The sequence below is a fragment of the Pseudophryne corroboree genome, chromosome 5 (assembly GCF_028390025.1).
Source record: "Pseudophryne corroboree isolate aPseCor3 chromosome 5, aPseCor3.hap2, whole genome shotgun sequence".
NCBI lineage: Eukaryota > Metazoa > Chordata > Amphibia > Anura > Myobatrachidae > Pseudophryne > Pseudophryne corroboree.
The window spans coordinates 257,209,642-257,233,703 of record NC_086448.1 but is presented as its reverse complement, the minus strand read 5'-3'; positions in this window follow the sequence as shown (position 1 = coordinate 257,233,703).

Below are 24,062 nucleotides of genomic sequence, written 5' to 3'. Positions count from 1 at the left end.
TAGCAGTCTGCGGTGCTGCTGAGCTGACAGTGTCCAGCAGGTCCGTCATCAGTCATTACATAATAAATATATCTACCTGTCCGGCTGCAGTACTAGTGTGATATAATATATATTGATTTCATCTCATTATCATCCAGTCTATATTAGCAGCAGACACAGTACGGTAGTCCACGGCTGTAGCTACCTCTGTGTCGGCAGTCGCTCGTCCATCCATAAGTATACTAGTATCCATCCATCTACATTGTTTACCTGAGGTGCCTTTTAGTTGTGCCTATTAAAATATGGAGAACAAAAATGTTGAGGTTCCAAAATTAGGGAAAGATCAAGATCCACTTCCACCTCGTGCTGAAGCTGCTGCCACTAGTCATGGCCGAAATGATGATGAAATGCCAGCAATGTCGTCTGCCAAGGCCGATGCCCAATGTCATAGTACAGAGCATGTAAAATCCAAAACTCCAAATATCATTAAAAAAAGGACTCCAAAATCTAAAATAAAATTGTCGGAGGAGAAGCGTAAACTTGCCAATATGCCATTTACCACACGGAGTGGCAAGGAACGGCTGAGGCTCTTCGGTGTGGAAGTATTTCACCAGAAATGCGGACAACATTTGTCAAGCTGTGTGTTGCCTTTGTCAAGCTGTAATAAGTAGGGGTAAGGACGTTAACCACCTCGGAACATCCTCCCTTATACGTCACCTGCAGCGCATTCATAATAAGTCAGTGACAAGTTCAAAAACTTTGGGCGACAGCGGAAGCAGTCCACTGACCAGTAAATCCCTTCCTCTTGTAACCAAGCTCACGCAAACCACCCCACCAACTCCCTCAGTGTCAATTTCCTCCTTCCCCAGGAATGCCAATAGTCCTGCATGCCATGTCACTGGCAATTCTGACGAGTCCTCTCCTGCCTGGGATTCCTCCGATGCATCCTTGCGTGTAACGCCTACTGCTGCTGGCACTGCTGTTGTTGCTGCTGGGAGTCGATGGTCATCCCAGAGGGGAAGTCGTAAGCCCACTTTTACTACTTCCACCAAGCAATTGACTGTCCAACAGTCCTTTGCGAGGAAGATGAAATATCACAGCAGTCATCCTGTTGCAAAGCGGATAACTGAGGCCTTGACAACTATGTTGGTGTTAGACGTGCGTCCGGTATCCGCCGTTAGTTCACAGGGAACTAGACAATTTCTTGAGGCAGTGTGCCCCCGTTACCAAATACCATCTAGGTTCCACTTCTCTAGGCAGGCGATACCGAGAATGTACACGGACGTCAGAAAAAGACTCACCAGTGTCCTAAAAAATGCAGTTGTACCCAATGTCCACTTAACCACGGACATGTGGACAAGTGGAGCAGGGCAGGGTCAGGACTATATGACTGTGACAGCCCACTGGGTAGATGTATGGACTCCCGCCGCAAGAACAGCAGCGGCGGCACCAGTAGCAGCATCTCGCAAACGCCAACTCTTTCCTAGGCAGGCTACGCTTTGTATCACCGGTTTCCAGAATACGCACACAGCTGAAAACCTCTTACATCAACTGAGGAAGATCATCGCGGAATGGCTTACCCCAATTGGACTCTCCTGTGGATTTGTGGCATCAGACAACGCCAGCAATATTGTGTGTGCATTAAATATGGGCAAATTCCAGCACGTCCCATGTTTTGCACATACCTTGAATTTGGTGGTGCAGAATTTTTAAAAAAACGACAGGGGCGTGCAAGAGATGCTGTCGGTGGCCATAAGAATTGCGGGACACTTTCGGCGTACAGGCACCACGTACAGAAGACTGGAGCACCACCAAAAACGCCTGAACCTGCCCTGCCATCATCTGAAGCAAGAAGTGGTAACGAGGTGGAATTCAACCCTCTATATGCTTCAGAGGTTGGAGGAGCAGCAAAAGGCCATTCAAGCCTATACAATTGAGCACGATATAGGAGGTGGAATGTACCTGTTTCAAGCGCAGTGGAGAATGATTTCAACGTTGTGCAAGGTTCTGCAACCTTTTGAACTTGCCACACGTGAAGTCAGTTCAGACACTGCCAGGTCATTCCCCTCATCAGGCTTTTGCAGAAGAAGCTGGAGGCATTGAAGGAGGAGCTAAAAGGGAGCGATTCCGCTAGGCATGTGGGACTTGTGGATGGAGCCCTTAATTCGCTTAACAAGGATTCACGGGTGGTCAATCTGTTGAAATCAGAGCACTACATTTTGGCCACCGTGCTCGATCCTAGATTTAAAACCTACCTTGGATCTTGGACACAAGTCTGCTGGGGTTCAAAGACCTGCTGGTGACAAAATTGTCAAGTCAAGCGGAACGCGACCTGTCAACATCTCCTCCTTCACATTCTCCCGCAACTGGGGGTGCGAGGAAAAGGCTCAGAATTCCGAGCCCACCCGCTGGCGGTGATGCAGGGCAGTCTGGAGCGACTGCTGATGCTGACATCTGGTCCGGACTGAAGGACCTGACAACGATTACGGACATGTCGTCTACTGTCACTGCATATGATTCTCTCACCATTGAAAGAATGGTGGAGGATTATATGAGTGACCGCATCCAAGTAGGCACGTCAGACAGTCCGTACTTATACTGGCAGGAAAAAGAGGCAATTTGGAGGCCCTTGCACAAACTGGCTTTATTCTACCTAAGTTGCCCTCCCACAAGTGTGTACTCCGAAAGAGTGTTTAGTGCCGCCGCTCACCTTGTCAGCAATCTGCGTACGAGGTTACTTCCAGAAAATGTGGAGAAGATGATGTTCATTAAAATGAATTATAATCAATTCCTCCGTGGAGACATTGACCAGCAGCAATTGCCTCCACAAAGTACACAGGGAGCTGAGATGGTGGATTCCAGTGGGGACGAATTGATAATCTGTGAGGAGCGGGATGTACACGGTGATATATCGGAGGATGATGATGAGGTGGACATCTTGCCTCTGTAGAGCCAGTTTGTGCAAGGAGAGATTAATTGCTTCTTTTTTGGTGGGGGTCCAAACCAACCCGTCATTTCAGTCACAGTCGTGTGGCAGACCCTGTCACTGAAATGATGGGTTGGTTAAAGTGTGCATGTCCTGTTTATACAACATAAGGGTGGGTGGGAGGGCCCAAGGACAATTCCATCTTGCACCTCTTTTTTCTTTCATTTTTAATTGCGTCATGTGCTGTTTGGGGAGTGTTTTTTGGAAGGGCCATCCTGCGTGACACTGCAGTGCCACTCCTAGATGGGCCAGGTGTTTGTGTCGGCCACTAGGGTCGCTTAGCTTACTCACACAGCTACCTCATTGCACCTCTTTTTTTCTTCTTTGCGTCATGTGCTGTTTGGGGAGTGTTTTTTGGAAGGGCCATCCTGCGTGACACTGCAGTGCCACTCCTAGATGGGCCAGGTGTTTGTGTCGGCCACTAGGGTCGCTTAGCTTACTCACACAGCTACCTCATTGCGCCTCTTTTTTTCTTCCTTGCGTCATGTGCTGTTTGGGGAGTGTTTTTTGGAAGGGCCATCCTGCGTGACACTGCAGTGCCACTCCTAGATGGGCCAGGTGTTTGTGTCGGCCACTAGGGTCGCTTATCTTACTCACACAGCTACCTCATTGCGCCTCTTTTTTTCTTCTTTGCGTCATGTGCTGTTTGGGGAGTGTTTTTTGGAAGGGCCATCCTGCGTGACACTGCAGTGCCACTCCTAGATGGGCCAGGTGTTTGTGTCGGCCACTAGGGTCGCTTAGCTTACTCACACAGCTACCTCATTGCGCCTCTTTTTTTCTTCTTTGCGTCATGTGCTGTTTGGGGAGTGTTTTTTGGAAGGGCCATCCTGCGTGACACTGCAGTGCCACTCCTAGATGGGCCAGGTGTTTGTGTCGGCCACTAGGGTCGCTTAGCTTAGTCATCCAGCGACCTCGGTGCAAATTTTAGGACTAAAAATAATATTGTGAGGTGTGAGGTATTCAGAATAGACTGAAAATGAGTGGAAATTATGGTTTTTGAGGTTAATAATACTTTGGGATCAAAATGACCCCCAAATTCTATGATTTAAGCTGTTTTTTAGGGTTTTTTGAAAAAAACACCCGAATCCAAAACACACCCGAATCCGACAAAAAAAATTCGGTGAGGTTTTGCCAAAACGCGGTCGAACCCAAAACACGGCCGCGGAACCGAACCCAAAACCAAAACACAAAACCCGAAAAATTTCAAGTGCACATCCCTAGTACAAGGTAAGGTAGAACAGATTTGATTTCCCACAATTTTATTATTATTATTATTATTATTATTATTATTATTAATAATAATAATAATAATAATATTAATATTAATACAATGCCGGGTACTTCAGCTAGTTATTAATATTAATAATAATAATAGTAATAAAAATGATACTTGGCATCACACTAAATATTTTATTTCAACATAGAGCAATAATATATAGACGGCTATCATGATGAAGCAAATTAGTACGCAAGAGAGAATCACAAAACAAATAATAAAAAATTGCAATCACATAGTTGAGTAGATAAGATTCTGTGGAATTCTCTGACACTTTTTATCCTCACCTACTGTGGGGATACAGAAAGCAAGTACTTTTCAACATAACGTTCTTAAATGAAAATAATAAATTAAATGTCTGTTGTACAGAACCCTCAACTGAAATTCATAGTAAGCATGACATTATCGTAAGAATCACATTTGCAGAGAGCGTGCTGCTTAGCTGTACTCCCTGTGATATATGGTCAGCACCTGCTGGGTCTCACACTATAATATATGGCCAGCAATTCGGAGCAGATTGTCTGTACAATATATTTCTAATGATTTGCTTGATAATCTGTGTGATATATTATGCTAGCAAAATTAGTGATTTCAGTGCATTATACTGTACATATTTGGTCATTGGGATGGCATATATAGAAAATATATATATATATATATATATATATACACATTTTGGGACATTTATGTGCAATATTTGATTAAGAAAAAGGAATTTCTCTCTCTCTAATTTGTGCAATACTTGACTGATAATCAGGTGGCATATATTTTATTCTATGAATAAAGGATTTTTGCTGATGCTTCTCTTCTTGTAAAGCACTCTGAGAGTCCTTTATCAAATAATGAAGAACTGCCTTGATGCTTGATAAAAACATTTTCCCAATGGGGATAATCAATGATACTAATAATAGGATTTTAATTACCTACTGTTAAATCCTTTTCTCGTAGTCCGTAGAGGATGCTGGGGTCCACATTAGTACCATTGGGTATAGATGGGTCCACTAGGAGCCACTGGCACTTTAAGAGTTTGAGAGTGTGGTCTGGCTTCTTTCTCTATGCCCCTCCTACCAGACTCAGTCTAGAAACTGTGCCCGAGGAGACAGACAACTTCGAGAGAAAGATTTTACACAGATAGTGGTGAGATTCACACCAGCTCACACATACAAGGCAAACCAAGCTAACTAGCTTGAAACATCAGCAATGGCTGAACAATATTGCTTAACCAAGTAACAGAACAGTACTAAACCAAGAACTAAGCAGTACTGAACAAAGTAACCACTGCAGGATCACGAAACGCTGGGCAGGCGCCCAGCATCCTCTACAGACTACGAGAAAAGGATTTACTGGTAGGTAATTAAAATCCTATTTTATCTTACGTCCTAGAGGATGCTGGGGTCCACATTAGTACCATGGGGATGTACCAAAGCTCCCAGGACGGGAGGGAGAGCATGGAGGCTCCTGCAGAACTGACTGACCAAACTTCAGGTCCTCAGCGGCCAAAGTATCGAACTTGTAGAACTTTGCAAACGTGTTCGACAATGACCAAGTAGCCGCTCGGCAAAGCTGTAAAGCTGAGACACCCCAGGCAGCCACCCAGTAAGAACCCACTTAATGAGTAGAGTGGGCCCTAACAGACGTAGGACACGTCAATCCTGCCGTAGAAAATGCATGCTGGATAGTTAACCTGATCCACTGAGAAATTGTCTGCTTAGAAGCAGGACACCCAAGTCCGATTTTCTGTGACGAGTAGTCCTCTTCACATAGATTTTCAGAGCCCTTACAACATCCAGAGACATTGATGAAACTGAGGAGTCAGTAGCAGCTGTCCCCACAATAGGTTGGTTGATATGAAATGCCGACAAAACCTTCAGAAGGAACTGCTGACGTGTCCGGAGCTCAGCTCTATCTTCATGGAAGATTAAGTAGGGGCTCTTACAAGACAAAGCTCCCAGCTCTGACACACGTCTAGCAGAAGCTAAGGCTAACAAAGTGACAGCCTTCCACGTGAGAAACTTGACCTCAACCTCCTGTAGAGGCTCGAACCAATCCGATTGGAGAAATTGCAGCACCACGTTAAGATCCCATGGTGACTGAGAAGGCACAAAAGGAGGCTGGATGTGCACAACCCCTTTCAAAAAGGTCTGAACCTCTGGGAGGAAGGCCAAATGTGTCTGGGGGAAAAATGGATAGGGCCGAAATGTGGACCTTTACGGATCCCAATCTCAGGCCCATATCCACACTTGCTTGCAGGAAGAAGAGAAACCATCCCACCTGAAACTCCACCATAGGAAACTTCTTGGACTCACAGCAAGATACATATTTTTTCCAAATACGATGGTAATATTTAGACGTTACTCCTTTCCTAGCCTGTATCAGGGTAGGAATAACCTTGTTCGGAATGCCCTTCTGTGCTAATATCTGGCGTTCAATTTCCATGCCTTCAAACGTAGCTGCGGTAAGTCTTGATAAGCGAACGGCCCCTGCTGCAGCAGGTCCTCCCAAAGAGGAAGAGGCCTCAGCTCTTCTAGCAGTAGATCCAGAAGATCCACGTACCAAGCCCTTCTTGGCCAGTCCGGAGCAATGAGGATCGCCTGAACTCTTGTTCTCCTTATGACTCTTGGAATGAGTGGAAGTGGAGGAAATACGTACATTGACTGGAACACCCACTGAGTCACTAGGGCGTCCACAGCCACGGCTTGCGGGTCCCTCAACCTGGAACAATACTGCCAAAGCTTCTTGTTGAGACAAGAGGCCATCATGTCTATTTGAGGTACACCCCAATTATCTGTTACCTCCATGAACACCTCCGGATGGAGTCCCCACTCTCCTGGATGGAGATTGTGTCTGCTGAGGAAGTCCGCTTCCCAGTTGTCTACTCCCGGAATGAAGATTGCTGACAGCGCCAACGCGTGTTTTTCTGCCCAGAGGATGATTCTTGTGACCTCTGACATTGCAGCTCTGCTTTTCGTTCCGCCCTGTCGGTTTATGTAAGCCACTGTCATTACATTGTCCGACTGCACTTGAATGGCTCGATCTCGCAGAAGATGGGCCACTTGGAGAAGACCGTTGTAGATGGCTCTTAGTTCCAGAATGTTTATTGGTAGGCTGGATTCCAGGCTTGACCACCTTCCTTGGAAGGTTTCCCACTGAGTGACTGCGCCCCGGCCCCGGAGACTTGCATCCGTGGTTAGAAGGATCCAGTCCAGAATCCCGAACCTGCGGCCCACCAGAAGGTGAGGTAGTTGTAGCCACCAGAGGAGTGAAATCCTGGCTTTTGGCGACAGACGTATTCTCTGGTGCATGTGTAGATTAGATCCTGACCACTTGTCCAGGAGATCTAGTTGGAAGGGCCGAGCATGAAACCTCCCATACTATAGAGCCTCGTTAGAGGCCATCATCTTCCCCAGAAGGCGAATGCACTAATGAACCAAAACCCGGGCTGGCTTTAGGACATCCCGGAACATTGTTTGTATCACCAACGCTTTCTCCTCCGGAAGAAACACCCTCTGCACATCTGTGTCGAGGATCATTCCCAGAAAAGACAACCTCCTGGTCGGCTCCATATGTGATTTTGGAAGATTCAGGATCCAACCGTGTTCCCTGAGCAGATGAGTCGTGAGAACAATGGACTGCAACAATCTCTCCCTGGACGATGCCTTTATCAGCAGATCGTCCAGATAAGGGATTATGTTCACCCACTGTTTGCGGAGGAGAACCATCATCTCTACCATCACCTTGGTGAACACCCTCGATGCCGTAGAGAGGCCGAATGGTAGTGCCTGGAATTGATAGTGACTGTCTAACAGTGCAAATCTGAGATAAGCCTGGTAAGGCGGCCAGATCAGAATGTGGAGGTACGCATCCTTGATATACAGGGATACCAGAAACTCTCCCTTCTCAAGAAATTAAATCACTGCTCTGAGAGACTCCATTTGAATCTGAACACCTTCAGGTAAGGGTTCAACGATTTCAAGTTCAAAACTGGTCTGACTGAACATCCGGTTTCAGTACCACGAAAAGGTTTGAATAATAACCCTTGTTCGGTGAGGTGGGAGTTCTTGAAACTCCAGTCTGTACCCCTGGGACACAATATCCTGTACCCAGGTATCCAGGCCGGACGACACCCAGACATGGCTGAAACGTCTGAGTCTCGCACCTACCAGCCCGTCCTCCAGGCATTGAGGTCCACCGTCATGCTGAGGATTTTGAGGAACCAAAAGCAGGTCTCTGGTCCAGGGAGCCTGCGGTTGCAGGCTTTTTGGATTTTGCCCGACCACCTCTAAAGAAAATGGTAGAAGGCTTGGGCTTTTTTATCTTAGCGGTCCGAAAGGACTGCTGCACAGCTGAAGGAAACGGTTTCTTAATAGAAGGAGTAGCAGAGGGAAGGAAAGGTGACTTACCCACGGTTGCCGTGGAAATCCACATATCCAACGCTTCCCCAAATAGAGCCTGACCTGTGTAGGATAGGTTCTCCACACTTCTCCTGGATTCCGCGTTTGCAGACCATTGGCGTAGCCAGAGTCCCCTGCAGGCTGAGACTGACATGGAAGATATCCATGCTGTCAGCGTACCCAGGTCCTTCATGGATTCCACCATGAACCCCGCAGAATCCTGTATGTTACGTAAAAACAGCTCAATGTCACTTCTATTCGTTGTATCCAAATCCTCTAGTAATGTGCCTGACCACTTTACTATGGCTTTAGAAATCCATGCACAGGCAAAAAAAACTGTTTGCGACCAGGTCTGAATTAGGCCCCGTGTGCACTGCAGGTGTGGCAGATATAACATTTGCAGAAAGAGTTGCATTTGGGTGGGTTATTTTGTTTCTGTGCAGGGTAAATACGGGCTGCTTTATTTTTACACAGCAATTTAGATTTCAGTTTGAACACACCACACCAAAATCTACTCTCTCTGCACGTTATATCTGCCATACCCCCCTCCCCACCCCCCACCACAAGTGCACATGGTTTTGCCCAACTAGAGGTACTAACAAATTTGCTGCTATGATCAGGTCTGAACTACTCCCATGGACTGCTGCTCCTGGGCCAGTGTGGTGTTCATGTCAGAATGAATGTTCTCACACTCTGTATGTGAAGAGCGCTAACACAGTTCCAACAGTGTGTTGGAGACGTCTTTTGTGCTCCTTTGGATCAGTGGAAGAAGATAGAAAAAATAGCCCCAAACCTAGTGTCAGAAAGAAGAAAGAGGGAGGTTGTATTGGCAGGAGAACAAAACATCACTTTTAATGAATTCTTTTAAAAAAAAGTTGTCTCCCATTGTTGCTGGGTAAGGAAACTGGCAGTGAAATATATAAGTTAAAAATGATAGAACATAGATTCACATTTATTGTGCTTGAAAATTAAATAGTGTTCATATTAATAACAAGGCAGTGTCTGTCTGTTTTATGTCTGAATATGTAATAATTTTATTTTTATGTTACAGCTGTTGGGATGGTGTTCATAACTGGGTCTGTAGTGGATGGTATGAATAAATAATAGAGGTGTATTATGTCTTATAGTTTTATGTATACAATGAAATTGTTTACTTGATCTGGTTAATTAGGTATTCACATATAGGATAAATTGATTAAGCAGGAATAGGAGTATTACTGATAGGAGAGAAAAAGGATATGTTTTTTTTTTCTTTTTTTCTTTTTAGCACTTATGGTGTCCATACACTTGTGAGATAATCGGTGCTAACCTTCGATTTCGACCGCATCTGTGAGAGAAATCGAAGGATTGTATGCACATTTTAGGTACCTTTCGACGTGATGCGCAGGCACGCTGGTCGAATCTCATGTCTCAAGATAGTATGTGCTGCACTTAATATTTATCGAATCGCAGTGCGATCGCATGTGTTTTTAAAAACACATGCTATATATCGCACTGCGATGTGCGATGGGCACCCGCCGGGACAGGCCAGAGGCCGCTCCCACTCGGCAGTGATGTGCCCATCACGTGATTACCATGCGATCTATCGCATGATAGCATGGTAATCACTTTGGCAGTTCAGGTGCGATGCCCCGCGATGTCGCGTCGTGGGGCATCGCACAAGTGTATGGGCACCATAAGTCTTAAAGGGTGGTTTGATAATGCCCTCCAAACCATATTCTCAATTTTGGGCGTTATTAATATGTCTTCCCTCAGCTATCCCTGTTTAGTATACATCCTGCTAATTACCTATATAGCACATAGGACAAGCTGAATAAGAAAAAACAGGAATATTACTGATGGGGGAGAAAAAGGGGAGATATATCTTTACCAATTTGTTTGTGAAACCTTCAGAGGTGACTTAATATTCACCTTATATTTGGAAATTAGCCGCATTAATGGTTGTGCATGTTATTTTATAGCCCTTTAGAGTGATTATCCCAAAGGAAAAAATAATAAACAGTATTATATTTATGAGAGTTCTGTCACTCTTTTTTCGTTCATCAAAATGCATCAGAGAAACATTCCCTGATCATTGGTGGGGGTATACAAATGACACGAGATATATATTCCAGATCTTTATATTATCCAAGTTATAGTGTTATTCTCAAACTATTATCTTGGTATATTCTTTTGAGATACCCCTGAATAAATGTAACCTGCTAGTCACCTATGTAGTCACCTATGTAGGGCGAGATGTTATTATTTATTATTATCAGGTGAATGGGTATCTATAATGTATACTCAAAATTATGTTGTCAAATGATATTCTATTTTTTACAATTTAAATAGTCTATTACACCGCTATATCAATTTATTTGCTGTTTGCTACAGACTGATCCCAGTGGAGTTGAGTGTTCCCTCCAGCTCCAGGTTCTAATATTGATACATTCTGTCTTAGATCTTAATACACTGTATCTCAGTTGTCTCTGAGTAATTGGAAATTAAACATTGTAGCTCAACCTGACAGGTAGAAGCCACTTATAACTGTATCAATGCATGGTTTTGTGTCTCTCCCTATCTCAAGGTTGTTTCCTATCTTATAATTAACAAACCCTTCAATCAGCATAAATCATATAAATTATGTTTAAAGACATAGCGATCAGACACGCCACTACCGACATGTGTGTTTCACTGCTTAGGCAGCTTTATCAAGGCCGAATCCGACTGTCCCCGATGTATGTCTATTTATTCACAATGTAATCCAATCGCGGGTCATATTGTCGTCATGTAGATACCTAGTCCAATCGCTGCCCTCCAATTTGACATCATGGATCATATGGGACTCAAAGCCTCATGGGATGTGCAGTTCAGATGCGGCACTATTTGCCGGTCACATGATGGTTTTCCTTCAATCAATACACCACCCTTGCATTCCCCGGAAGTACTGTAGGTCTTTACTTTAGAGCAGGGATGGGGAACCTTCGGCCCTCCAGCTGTTGTTAAACTGCACATACCATCATGCCTTGCTACAGTTTTGCTATTTGCCCATGCTAAAACTGTTGCAGGGCATGCTGGTATGTGTAGTTCAACAACAGCTGGAGTGCCGAAGGTTCCCCATCCCTGCTTTAGAGGCCTATTATGGAACCCCATAACGTGTATTGGTGTATTAGTGTCTCTTGCTCATTGGCAAAAACGGTGTTACCATTAATGCTGCTAATTATACTGTAATTACAGATGAGCTATTTGCGTGTTTTAGTTATTGAGAATCCACTGTAATCTTATGTGGATAGATCCATTAGGCAGTATTTTTGAGCTGTCTGTATTAGTTTTCGGCATGGTTAATGTCTGGTTACGTCAGTTTCTATTTGAAACCCAGGAACCAGCTTGTATATTAGATCCCATCATATTATTAAGGTGATATGCATATATAGGGGTAAATTTACTAAGCTCCCGATTTTGACCGAGATGCCGTTTTTTCATCAAAGTGTCATCTCGGTAATTTACTAAGCAATAATCACGGCAGTGATGAGGGCATTCGTAATATTTTGAAGTCCTAGGAAAAAAATCACGAATGAATACACCATCGGTCAAAACGCGGCTGTTTAAGTATGAATCTCGGTCATTTACTAAGAAGTGCAAAGCAAAAAAAAACAAACACTGCCGTGAAAAATTACAACTCGTAAAAAAGTGCTAAAAAAAAACAGACCTTTTTTTTTTATTCGTGATTGGATAGGCATGCACGGATCCATGAGATCCGTGCATGTATATCAGTGGGAAGGGGTGGGAAAGTGCTTATTTTTTCAAAAAAAATTGCGTGGGGTCCCCCCTCCTAAGCATAACCAGCCTCAGGCTCTTTGAGCCGATCCTGGTTGCAGAAATATGGTGAAAAAATTTACAGGGGTTCCCCCATATTTAAGCAACCAGCATCGGGCTCTGCGCCTGGTCCTGGTTCCAAAAATACGGGGGACAAAAAGAGTAGGGGTCCCCCGTATTTTTAAAACCAGCACCGGGCTCCACTAGCTGGACAGATAATGCCACAGCCGGGGGTTACTTTTATATAGTGCCCTGCGGCCGTGGCATCAAAAATCCAACTAGTCACCCCTGGCCGGGGTACCCTGGGGGAGTGGGGACCCCTTCAATCAAGGGGTCCCCCCCCCAGCCACCCAAGGGCCAGGGGTGAAGCCCGAGGCTGTCCCCCCCCCCATCCAATGGGCTGCGGATGGGGGGGCTGATAGCCTTTGTTGTAAAAGAAAAGATATTGTTTTTAGTAGCAGTACTACAAGTCCCAGCAAGCCTCCCCCGCATGCTGGTACTTGGAGAACCACAAGTACCAGCATGCTGCGGAAAAACGGGCCCGCTGGTACCTGTAGTACTACTACTAAAAAATACCCAAAAAAACACAAGACACACACACCGTGAAAGTATAATTTTATTACATACATACACACATACATACATACTTACCTTATGTTCCCACGCAGGTCGGTCCTCTTCTCCAGTAGAATCCAAGGGGTACCTGTTGAAGAAATTATACTCACGAGATCCAGGGGTCCAGGGTCCTCGGGGAATCCAGGTGTAATCCACGTACTTGAAAAAAATAACAAAACGGACACCCGAGCCACGCACTAAAAGGGGACCCATGTTTGCACATGGATCCCCTTTTCCCGACTGCCAGAAACCCACTCTGACTGATGTCTAAGTGGGTTTCTTCAGCCAATCAGGGAGTGCCACGTTGTAGCACTCTCCTGATCGGCTGTGTGCTCCTGTACTGAGTGACAGGCGGCACACGGCAGTGTTACAATGTTGCGCCTATGCGCTCCATTGTAACCAATGCTGGGAACTTTCTGCTCAGCGGTGACGTCACTTTAGGTCAACCGCAGGGCAGAAAGTTCCCAGCATTGGTTACAATGGAGCGCATAGGCGCTACATTGTAACACTGCCGTGTGCCGCCTGTCACTCAGTACAGGAGCACACAGCCGATCAGGAGAGTGCTACAACGTGGCACTCCCTGATTGGCTGAAGAAACCCACTTAGACATCAGTCAGAGTGGGTTTCTGGCAGTCGGGAAAAGGGGATCCATGTGCAAACATGGGTCCCCTTTTAGTGCGTGGCTCGGGTGTCCGTTTTGTTATTTTTTTCAAGTACGTGGTTTACACCTGGATTCCCCGAGGACCCTGGACCCCTGGATCTCGTGAGTATAATTTCTTCAACAGGTACCCCTTGGATTCTACTGGAGAAGAGGACCGACCTGCGTGGGAACATAAGGTAAGTATGTATGTATGTATGTGTGTATGTATGTAATAAAATTATACTTTCACGGTGTGTGTGTCTTGTGTTTTTTTGGGTATTTTTTTAGTAGTAGTACTACAGGTACCAGCGGGCCCGTTTTTCCGCAGCATGCTGGTACTTGTGGTTCTCCAAGTACCAGCATGCGGGGGAGGCTTGCTGGGACTTGTAGTACTGCTACTAAAAACAATATCTTTTCTTTTACTACAAAGGCTATCAGCCCCTCCATCCGCAGCCCATTGGATGGGGGGGACAGCCTCGGGCTTCACCCCTGGCCCTTGGGTGGCTGGGGGGGGGGGACCCCTTGATTGAAGGGGTCCCCACTCCCCCAGGGTACCCCGGCCAGGGGTGACTAGTTGGATTTTTGATGCCACGGCCGCAGGGCACTATATAAAAGTGACCCCCGGCTGTGGCATTATCTGTCCAGCTAGTGGAGCCCGGTGCTGGTTTTAAAAATACGGGGGACCCCTACTCTTTTTGTCCCCCGTATTTTTGGAACCAGGACCAGGCGCAGAGCCCGATGCTGGTTGCTTAAATATGGGGGAACCCCTGTCATTTTTTTTCCCATATTTCGGCAACCAGGATCGGCTCAAAGAGCCCGAGGCTGGTTATGCTTAGGAGGGGGGACCCCACGCAATTTTTTTAAAAATATTTGACAGTGTTTAATTTAAAAAAAACAAAAAAAATGAACCCCAGCACGGATCACACAGATCCGGCCGAGATTCATTGTAAAAAAGTCGGCAGTGTTTTGCTAATCACTGCCGTAAAAATAGAAAAAAAACCACGAATGACATCGACATCGGAACAAAAGAAAAACCCGAATACGACAGCTTAGTAAATTAGTCGTAATCAATTCAAAAAGTTGCAGTTTTACACTTTCGATGTCATTCGTGATTGAACTTTGACCTGAAACGGGAAAATACGAATCTTAGTAAATTTACCCCATAGTGTCATAGTTTTTATATTAAGTATGTCAAAGTTTGTTTTAAAATATAAATCATGTGAGTATTGAAAAATAATTGAAAGCATGTGTTAAAATACTATTATCATGTTACATTATTGCTTTATATGTTCATTATGAATTATATATTATCGTGGTAGACAATACAATATTTGTGACATATTGTAACAGATGTGTATAATATATGCATATGCCTGAAATTTTTATTTCTCTAACGTCCTAAGTGGATCCTGGGGACTCCGTAAGGACCATGGGGAATAGCGGCTCCGCAGGAGACTGGGCACAAAAGTAAAAGCTTTAGGACTACCTGGTGTGCACTGGCTCCTCCCCCTATGACCCTCCTCCAAGCCTCAGTTAGATTTTTGTGCCCGAACGAGAAGGGTGCACACTAGGTGGCTCTCCTGAGCTGCTTAGTGAAAAGTTTAGTTTTAGGTTTTTTATTTTCAGTGAGACCTGCTGGCAACAGGCTCACTGCATCGAGGGACTAAGGGGAGAAGAAGCGAACTCACCTGCGTGCAGAGTGGATTGGGCTTCTTAGGCTACTGGACATTAGCTCCAGAGGGACGATCACAGGCCCAGCCATGGATGGGTCCCAGAGCCGCGCCGCCGGCCCCCTTACAGAGCCAGAAGACTGAAAAGGTCCGGGAAATCGGCGGCAGAAGACGTCCTGTCTTCAATAAGGTAGCGCATAGCACCGCAGCTGTGCGCCATTGCTCTCAGCACACTTCACACTCCGGTCACTGAGGGTGCAGGGCGCTGGGGGGGGGGCGCCCTGAGACGCAATAAAAACACCTTAGATGGCTAAAAATACATCACATATAGCTCCTGGGCTATATGGATGCATTTAACCCCTGCCAGTTTTTCCTTAAAAAAGCGGGAGAAAGGCCGCCGAGAAGGGGGCGGAGCCTATCTCCTCAGCACACAAGCGCCATTTTCCCTCACAGCTCCGTTGGAGGGAAGCTCCCTGACTCTCCCCTGCAGTCCTGCACTACAGAAACAGGGTAAAACAAGAGAGGGGGGGCACTAAATTTGGCAGATTAATAATACAGCAGCTATATAAGGGAAAAACACTTATATAAGGTTATCCCTGTATATATATAGCGCTCTGGTGTGTGCTGGCAAACTCTCCCTCTGTCTCCCCAAAGGGCTAGTGGGGTCCTGTCCTCTATCAGAGCATTCCCTGTGTGTGTGCTGTGTGTCGGTACGTTGTGTCGACATGTATGAGGCGGAAAATGGTATGGAGGCGGAGCAATTGCCTGTAATAGTGATGTCACCCCCTAGGGAGTCGACACCTGACTGGATGGTCGTATGGAAGGAATTACGTGATAGCGTCAGCACTTTACAAAAGACTGTTGACGACATGAGACAGCCGGAAAAACAGTTAATACCTGTCCAGGCGTCTCAAACACCGTCAGGGGCTCTAAAGCGCCCGTTACCTCAGATGGTCGACACAGACCCAGACACGGACACTGACTCCAGTGTCGACGGTGAGGAAACAAACGTATTTTCCAGTAGGGCCACACGTTACATGATCACGGCAATGAAGGAGGTTTTGAACATTTCTGATACTACAAGTACCACAAAAAAGGGTATTATGTGGGGTGTGAAAAAACTACCCGTAGTTTTTCCTGAATCAGATGAATTAAATGAGGTGTGTGATGAAGCGTGGGTTTCCCCCGATAAAAAACTGCTAATTTCTAAAAAATTATTGGCATTATACCCTTTCCCGCCAGAGGTTAGGGCGCGTTGGGAAACACCCGCTAGGGTAGATAAGGCGCTCACACGCTTATCAAAACAAGTGGCGTTACCATCTCCGGATACGGCCGCCCTCAAGGAGCCAGCTGATAGAAAGCTGGAAAATATCCTAAAAAGTATATGCACACATACTGGTGTTATACTGAGACCAGCAATCGCCTCAGCCTGGATGTGCAGTGTTGGGGTGGCTTGGTCGGATTCCCTGACTGAAAATATTGATACCCTGGACAGGGACAGTATATTATTGACTATAGAGCATTTAAAGGATGCATTTCTATATATGCGAGATGCACAGAGGGATATTTGCACTCTGGCATCAAGAGTAAGTGCGCTGTCCATTTCTGCCAGAAGAGGGTTATGGACGCGACAGTGGTCAGGTGATGCGGATTCCAAACGGCATATGGAAGTATTGCCGTATAAAGGGGAGGAGTTATTTGGGGTCGGTCTATCGGACCTGGTGGCCACGGCAACGGCTGGGAAATCCACCTTTTTACCCCAGGTCACCTCTCAGCAGAAAAAGACACCGTCTTTTCAGGCTCAATCCTTTCGTCCCCATAAGGGCAAGCGGGCAAAAGGCCACTCATATCTGTCCCGGGGCAGAGGAAGGGGAAAAAGACTGCAGCAGGCAGCCTCTTCCCAGGAACAGAAGCCCTCCCCCGCTTCTGCCAAGTCCTCAGCATGACGCTGGGGCCTTACAAGCGGACTCAGGTACGGTGGGGGGTCGTCTCAAGAATTTCAGCGCGCAGTGGGCTCACTCGCAAGTGGACCCCTGGATCCTGCAGGTAGTATCTCAGGGGTTCAAATTGGAATTCGAGACGTCTCCCCCTCGCCGGTTCCTGAAGTCTGCTTTACCAACGTCTCCCTCCGACAGGGAGGCGGTATTGGAAGCCATTCACAAGCTGTATTCCCAGCAGGTGATAATCAAGGTACCCCTCCTACAACAGGGAAAGGGGTATTATTCCACGCTGTTTGTGGTACCGAAGCCGGACGGCTCGGTGAGAGCTATTTTAAATCTGAAATCCTTGAACACTTACATACAAAGGTTCAAATTCAAGATGGAGTCACTCAGAACAGTGATAGCGAACATGGAAGAAGGGGACTATATGGTGTCTCTGGACATCAAGGATGCTTACCTCCATGTCCCAATTTGCCCTTCTCACCAAGGGTACCTCAGGTTTGTGGTACAGAACTGTCACTATCAGTTTCAGACGCTGCCGTTTGGATTGTCCACGGCACCCCGGGTCTTTACCAAGGTAATGGCCGAAATGATGATTCTTCTTCGAAGAAAAGGCGTCTTAATTATCCCTTACTTGGACGATCTCCTGATAAGGGCAAGGTCCAGGGAACAGTTAGAGGTCGGAGTAACACTATCTCAAGTAGTGCTACGACAGCACGGGTGGATTCTTAATATTCCAAAATCGCAGCTGATTCCGACGACACATCTGCTGTTCCTAGGGATGATTCTGGACACAGTCCAGAAAAAGCTGTTTCTCCCGGAGGAGAAAGCCAGGGAGTTATCCGAGCTAGTCAGGAACCTCCTAAAACCAGGCCAAGTGTCAGTGCATCAATGCACAAGGGTCCTGGGAAAAATGGTGGCTTCTTACGAAGCGATTCCATTCGGCAGATTCCACGCAAGAACTTTTCAGTGGGATCTGCTGGACAAATGGTCCGGATCGCATCTTCAGATGCATCAGCGGATAACCCTGTCTTCAAGGACAAGGGTGTCTCTCCTGTGGTGGTTGCAGAGTGCTCATCTTCTAGAGGGCCGCAGATTCGGCATTCAGGACTGGGTCCTGGTGACCACGGATGCCAGCCTGAGAGGCTGGGGAGCAGTCACACAGGGAAGAAATTTCCAGGGCTTGTGGTCAAGCCTGGAGACATCACTTCACATAAATATCCAGGAGCTAAGAGCCATCTACAATGCTCTGAGCCTAGCAAGACCTCTGCTTCAAGGTCAGCCGGTGCTGATCCAGTCGGACAACATCACGGCAGTCGCCCACGTAAACAGACAGGGCGGCACAAGAAGCAGGAGGGCAATGACAGAAGTTGCAAGGATTCTTCGCTGGGCAGAAAATCATGTGATAGCACTGTCAGCAGTGTTCATTCCGGGTGTGGACAACTGGGAAGCAGACTTCCTCAGCAGACACGACCTCCACCCGGGGGAGTGGGGACTTCACCCAGAAGTCTTCCACATGATTGTGAACTGTTGGGAAAAACCAAAGGTGGACATGATGGCGTCCCGCCTCAACAAAAAACTAGACAGATATTGCGCCAGGTCAAGGGACCCTCAGGCAATAGCTGTGGATGCTCTGGTTACACCATGGGTGTACCAGTCAGTGTATGTGTTCCCTCCTCTGCCTCTCATACCCAAGGTACTGAGGATCATAAGAAGGAGAGGAGTAAGGACTATACTCGTGGCTCCGGATTGGCCAAGAATGACTTGGTACCCGGAACTTCAAGAGATGCTCACAGAGGACCCGTGGCCTCTACCTCTAAGAAAGGACCTGCTCCAGCAGGGACCCTGTCTCTTCCAAGACTTACCGCGGCTGCGTTTGACGGCATGGCGGTTGAACGCCGGATCCTGAAGGAAAAAGGCATTCCGGATGAAGTCATCCCTACCCTGATCAAAGCCAGGAAGGATGTAACCGTACAACATTATCACCGTATTTGGTGTAAATATGTTGCGTGGTGCGAGGCCAGGAAGGCCCCTACAGAGGAATTTCAACTGGGTCGTTTCCTGCATTTCCTACAAACAGGACTGTCTATGGGCCTAAAATTAGGGTCCATTAAGGTTCAGATTTCGGCCCTGTCGATTTTCTTCCAAAAAGAACTGGCTTCAGTTCCTGAAGTACAGACGTTTGTCAAGGGGGTACTGCATATACAACCTCCTTTTGTGCCTCCAGTGGCACCTTGGGATCTAAATGTAGTTTTGGGATTCCTAAAATCACATTGGTTTGAGCCAGGCGTGTCTCAGAATTGGCGGCTTTATCCTATAAAAGCCCTTACCTAATTTTTCATACGGACAGGGCAGAATTGAGGACTCGTCCTCAATTTCTCCCTAAGGTGGTTTCAGCATTTCACTTGAACCAGCCTATTGTGGTGCCTGCGGCTACTAGGGACTTGGAGGACTCCAAGTTGCTGGACGTAGTCAGGGCCCTGAAAATATATGTTTCCAGGACGGCTGGAGTCAGAAAATCTGACTCGCTATTTATCCTGTATGCACCCAACAAGCTGGGTGCTCCTGCTTCTATGCAGACTACTGCTCGCTGGATTTGTAGTACAATTCAGCTTGCACATTCTGTGGCAGGCCTGCCACAGCCAAAATCTGTAAATGCCCATTCCAAAAGGAAGGTGGGCTCATCTTGGGCGGCTGCCCGAGGGGTCTCGGCTTTACAACTTTGCCGAGCAGCTACTTGGTCAGGGGCAAATACGTTTGCTAAATTCTACAAATTTGATACCCTGGCTGAGGAGGACCTGGAGTTCTCTCATTCGGTGCTGCAGAGTCATCCGCACTCTCCCGCCCGTTTGGGAGCTTTGGTATAATCCCCATGGTCCTTACGGAGTCCCCAGCATCCACTTAGGACGTTAGAGAAAATAAGAATTTACTTACCGATAATTCTATTTCTCATAGTCCGTAGTGGATGCTGGGCGCCCATCCCAAATGCGGATTGTCTGCAATACTTGTACATAGTTATTGTTACAAAAATCGGGTTATTATTGTTGTGAGCCATCTTTTCAGAGGCTCCTCTGTTATCATGCTGTTAACTGGGTTCAGATCACAGGTTGTACGGTGTGATTGGTGTGGCTGGTATGAGTCTTACCCGGGATTCAATATCCTTCCTTATTGTGTACGCTCGTCCGGGCACAGTATCCTAACTGAGGCTTGGAGGAGGGTCATAGGGGGAGGAGCCAGTGCACACCAGGTAGTCCTAAAGCTTTTACTTTTGTGCCCAGTCTCCTGCGGAGCTGCTATTCCCCATGGTCCTTACGGAGTCCCCAGCATCCACTACGGACTATGAGAAATAGAATTATCGGTAAGTAAATTCTTATTATTTGACATATATTTGTGTTCATTGAGTGTAAGATAAAAATTGTGAAAGTGAAAATATGACAAATGTGCATGACACATTACAATAAAAGTGTATGTGTGTACATACCAAGAATTATTTATATACCGTATATACTCGAGTATAAGTTGACCTGAATATTGGGGGTTATTCCAAGTTGATCGCAGCAGGAAATTTTTTAGCAGTTGGGCAAAACCATGTGCACTGCAGGGGAGGCAGATATAACATTTGCAGAGAGAATTAGATTTGGGTGGGTTATTTTATTTCTGTGCAGGGTAAATACTGGCTGCTTTATTTTTACACTGCAAATTAGATTGCAGATTGAACACATCACACCCAAATCTAACTCTCTCTGCACATGTTATATCTGCCTCCCCTGCAGTGCACATGGTTTTGCCCAATTGCTAACAGAATTCCTGCTGCGATCAACTTGGAATTACCCCCATAAGCCGAGGCACCTAATTTTACCACAAAAAACTGGGAAAACGTATTGACTCGAGTATAAGCCTAGGGTGGGAAATGCAGCGCTAGCCGTACACAGCCCTCGTACTGCCAGATATGCCCCCACAGTCCAGATATTCCCCCACGGTGCCAGATATGCCCTCATAGTGCCAGATATGCCCCCACAGTGCCAGATATGTCCTCATACTGCCAGATATTCCCCCACAGTGCCAGATATGCCCTCATAGTGTCAGATATGCCCTGCCCCCCCCCCCCCCCCGCAGCCTGTCTCTACTCACCATGATCCGGCAGGTGTCCACGGCAGTGCAGACTGGCAGTAGGTCCCCCGCACTCCTGCTTCTAACATGCCTGGCGCATGTCATGTGCAGGATGAGGGGAGGGGGGGGGTGAATGGTGCTGTGTGGTGGAACTAAATGGCAGTGGGCAGCTGGGTGTGGGCAGCAGCAGGCAGTGCGGGCAGCAGTGGCCGGGCTTGGGACAGGGGGGTGTGAATGGCGCTGTGCGGAAATGAATGACGGGGCAGCGGAGTGCGGGCAGCGGCAGGCGGTGTGGGCAGCGGTGGCCGGCCTTGGGACAGAAGGGCAACTCTGCAGCGGCTGAGGAGGTGGGCGGCGGTGCTTCAGCGAGCATGGAGAGGGATGGCTGCAGCAGCGTCACTGGTTGATGCACCAATTACAGTGTTCTGCTGCGGCTCCCGAGTCCCCCTCCCTCCTCCTCCTTCCCTTATGGCTGCTCCCTGCGCTCTGCTCCTGCGCAGGACTCCTGGAGCATCACTTGAGTATAAGCCGAAAGGGGGGGGGGGGGGCTTTTTCAGCACAAAAAATGTGCTGAATATCTCGGCTTATACTCGAATATATACGGTATATTTTATATATGTTTATATTCATTAAGTGTAAGACAAAAAGTGAAAAAAAGTAAAAATAAAATGAAATTAATGTGAATATACCAAAAAACTTCATGAAACAGTGAGAAAGCAGTGAAAGAATAAATAAATATATACTGTATGTCCTCAATGTAATCATAAATCCCATCTCCATGTAGGTGCAAGATTGTTGTGTATCATGTTAGATTAGTACTAGTGAACTGTGTGGTGAATAAAAAGTGGATTACATATGCAAAAAAACCAAAACTCTAAACTTGGGTGATTTGGTGTTATTGTGTTGCTAAGGTATATTGTGTAACTTGATGAAAATCTAATATATTAAAGTATTTCTATTTCATAATATATGCCTTCCTATTAGGTAATAAATAGTTTGGGTACAGTAAATAATGGGGCTTATATTAAGATTTAATTGATTCGTTCCCCACTACAACATACAGTAGTTGTTCATTCAGGTTAAATTCCCCCATATGGTTAATGATTCCTTTGCGGCCATGAGGGCTCACTTAAATTGACAGTGGCATAATAGCTGTATTAGATTTTGAAATATGGTATCGTTATGTTTCCAAGTAATCTGCCTTATATATTAAGCAGTTAATGTGTATTTGTACTGTTACACTTTAATTGATTATTTACTTCATAGGTCGTAGCTCATAAGTAAGGAGCATAGCTGTTGGCTTCATTTAGTCCTTTGGGATATAGGGTGCCAATTAGGAAGATCATCTTTGTCTCAAATTTATGGAGTTCCTGATCTAAATCTCCTCCTCTTATCCCCAATTGGATGTATTTCATAACCATAGGCTTTTAGGCCATTTGGATTGCTATTGTGAAACTTTTGGAAATGTTTAGCTACTGAGGTCAGTGTTCTGAATTTGCTCAGATCTTTGTGGGCATCTGTTCCTGCTTAATCAATTTATCCTATATGAGATATAGGTAATCTACAGGATATATATCTAACAGGAATATCTGAAAGAGATAATCATCAATAATACCCAGTATTGAGATCATGGTTTGAAGGCTATGAATGACCTAATTATGTGGGTAATTGAGACTGCAGCGGCAGTGATCGCAGTCTGAATTACTTTGTGGAGTGTGCACGTGCAGCGGCCGCACTGCGCGCACCCCGGGAGCACAGTGGGATGCTATCAGCATCTCACTGGCTTTGATTGCCTCTGCCTGAACGCCGTTGGTGGGGCACAGTCCGGACAACAGAGGCGTGTCCGGACCATTGGGTGGACAGGCCACAGTGGCTGTGTGACATCACACACAGCTGCTGCGACCCGTGATGCGGCAGTCAGCCTCCTGCCAGCGCACAGGAGCTGCGCTGACAGGGAGCTACTTGTCAGGTACAAAAGCATCGCTGGCGTGCAATGCTTTTGTACCTGTGCGGGGGGGGGGCAAGAGCTGATATGCGGGGCGTCCCTCCGCATGTCAGAGTAACTAATCGTAGATGTGCTAAATTATGCACATCTACGATCAACTCTGAATTATCCCTATACCAGATCAAGCAAACAATTTTGATGTATACTCAATACTATAAGACATAATACACCAGTATTATTTAGTCATACCATCCACTACAGACCCAGTTACATACCTATATATGGAATGGTGTGTATTCCAGTGCAAGGACCTTTTTAGGTTAACAGTGTATAAAGGATATTAGAATATATATAATATAATAATGATATAATAATACTGGTAGATATAAAATATTTATTAGAAGACGAATCTGATTAATATATGCTCCTTTGGCATGAAGAAAGAGAGAAAGAAAAAAGAGGGAGAGGAAAGAAAGAAAAAAAAAATTGTCCATCAAAAAACTTTTGGAAACACCAATATAAATTTCATAGGTGTAAATGACAGTCATTTACACCTATGACATTTATATTGGTGTTTCCAAAAGTTTTTGGATGGACAATTTTTTGAAAGCATCAAGGAGGATTCCTCATTTTTAAAGCATTTTTTAAATATTGCAATTGTTATAGTTTTATATATATATTTTCTTTCTTTGTCCAGATAACTATTTTAAATGTG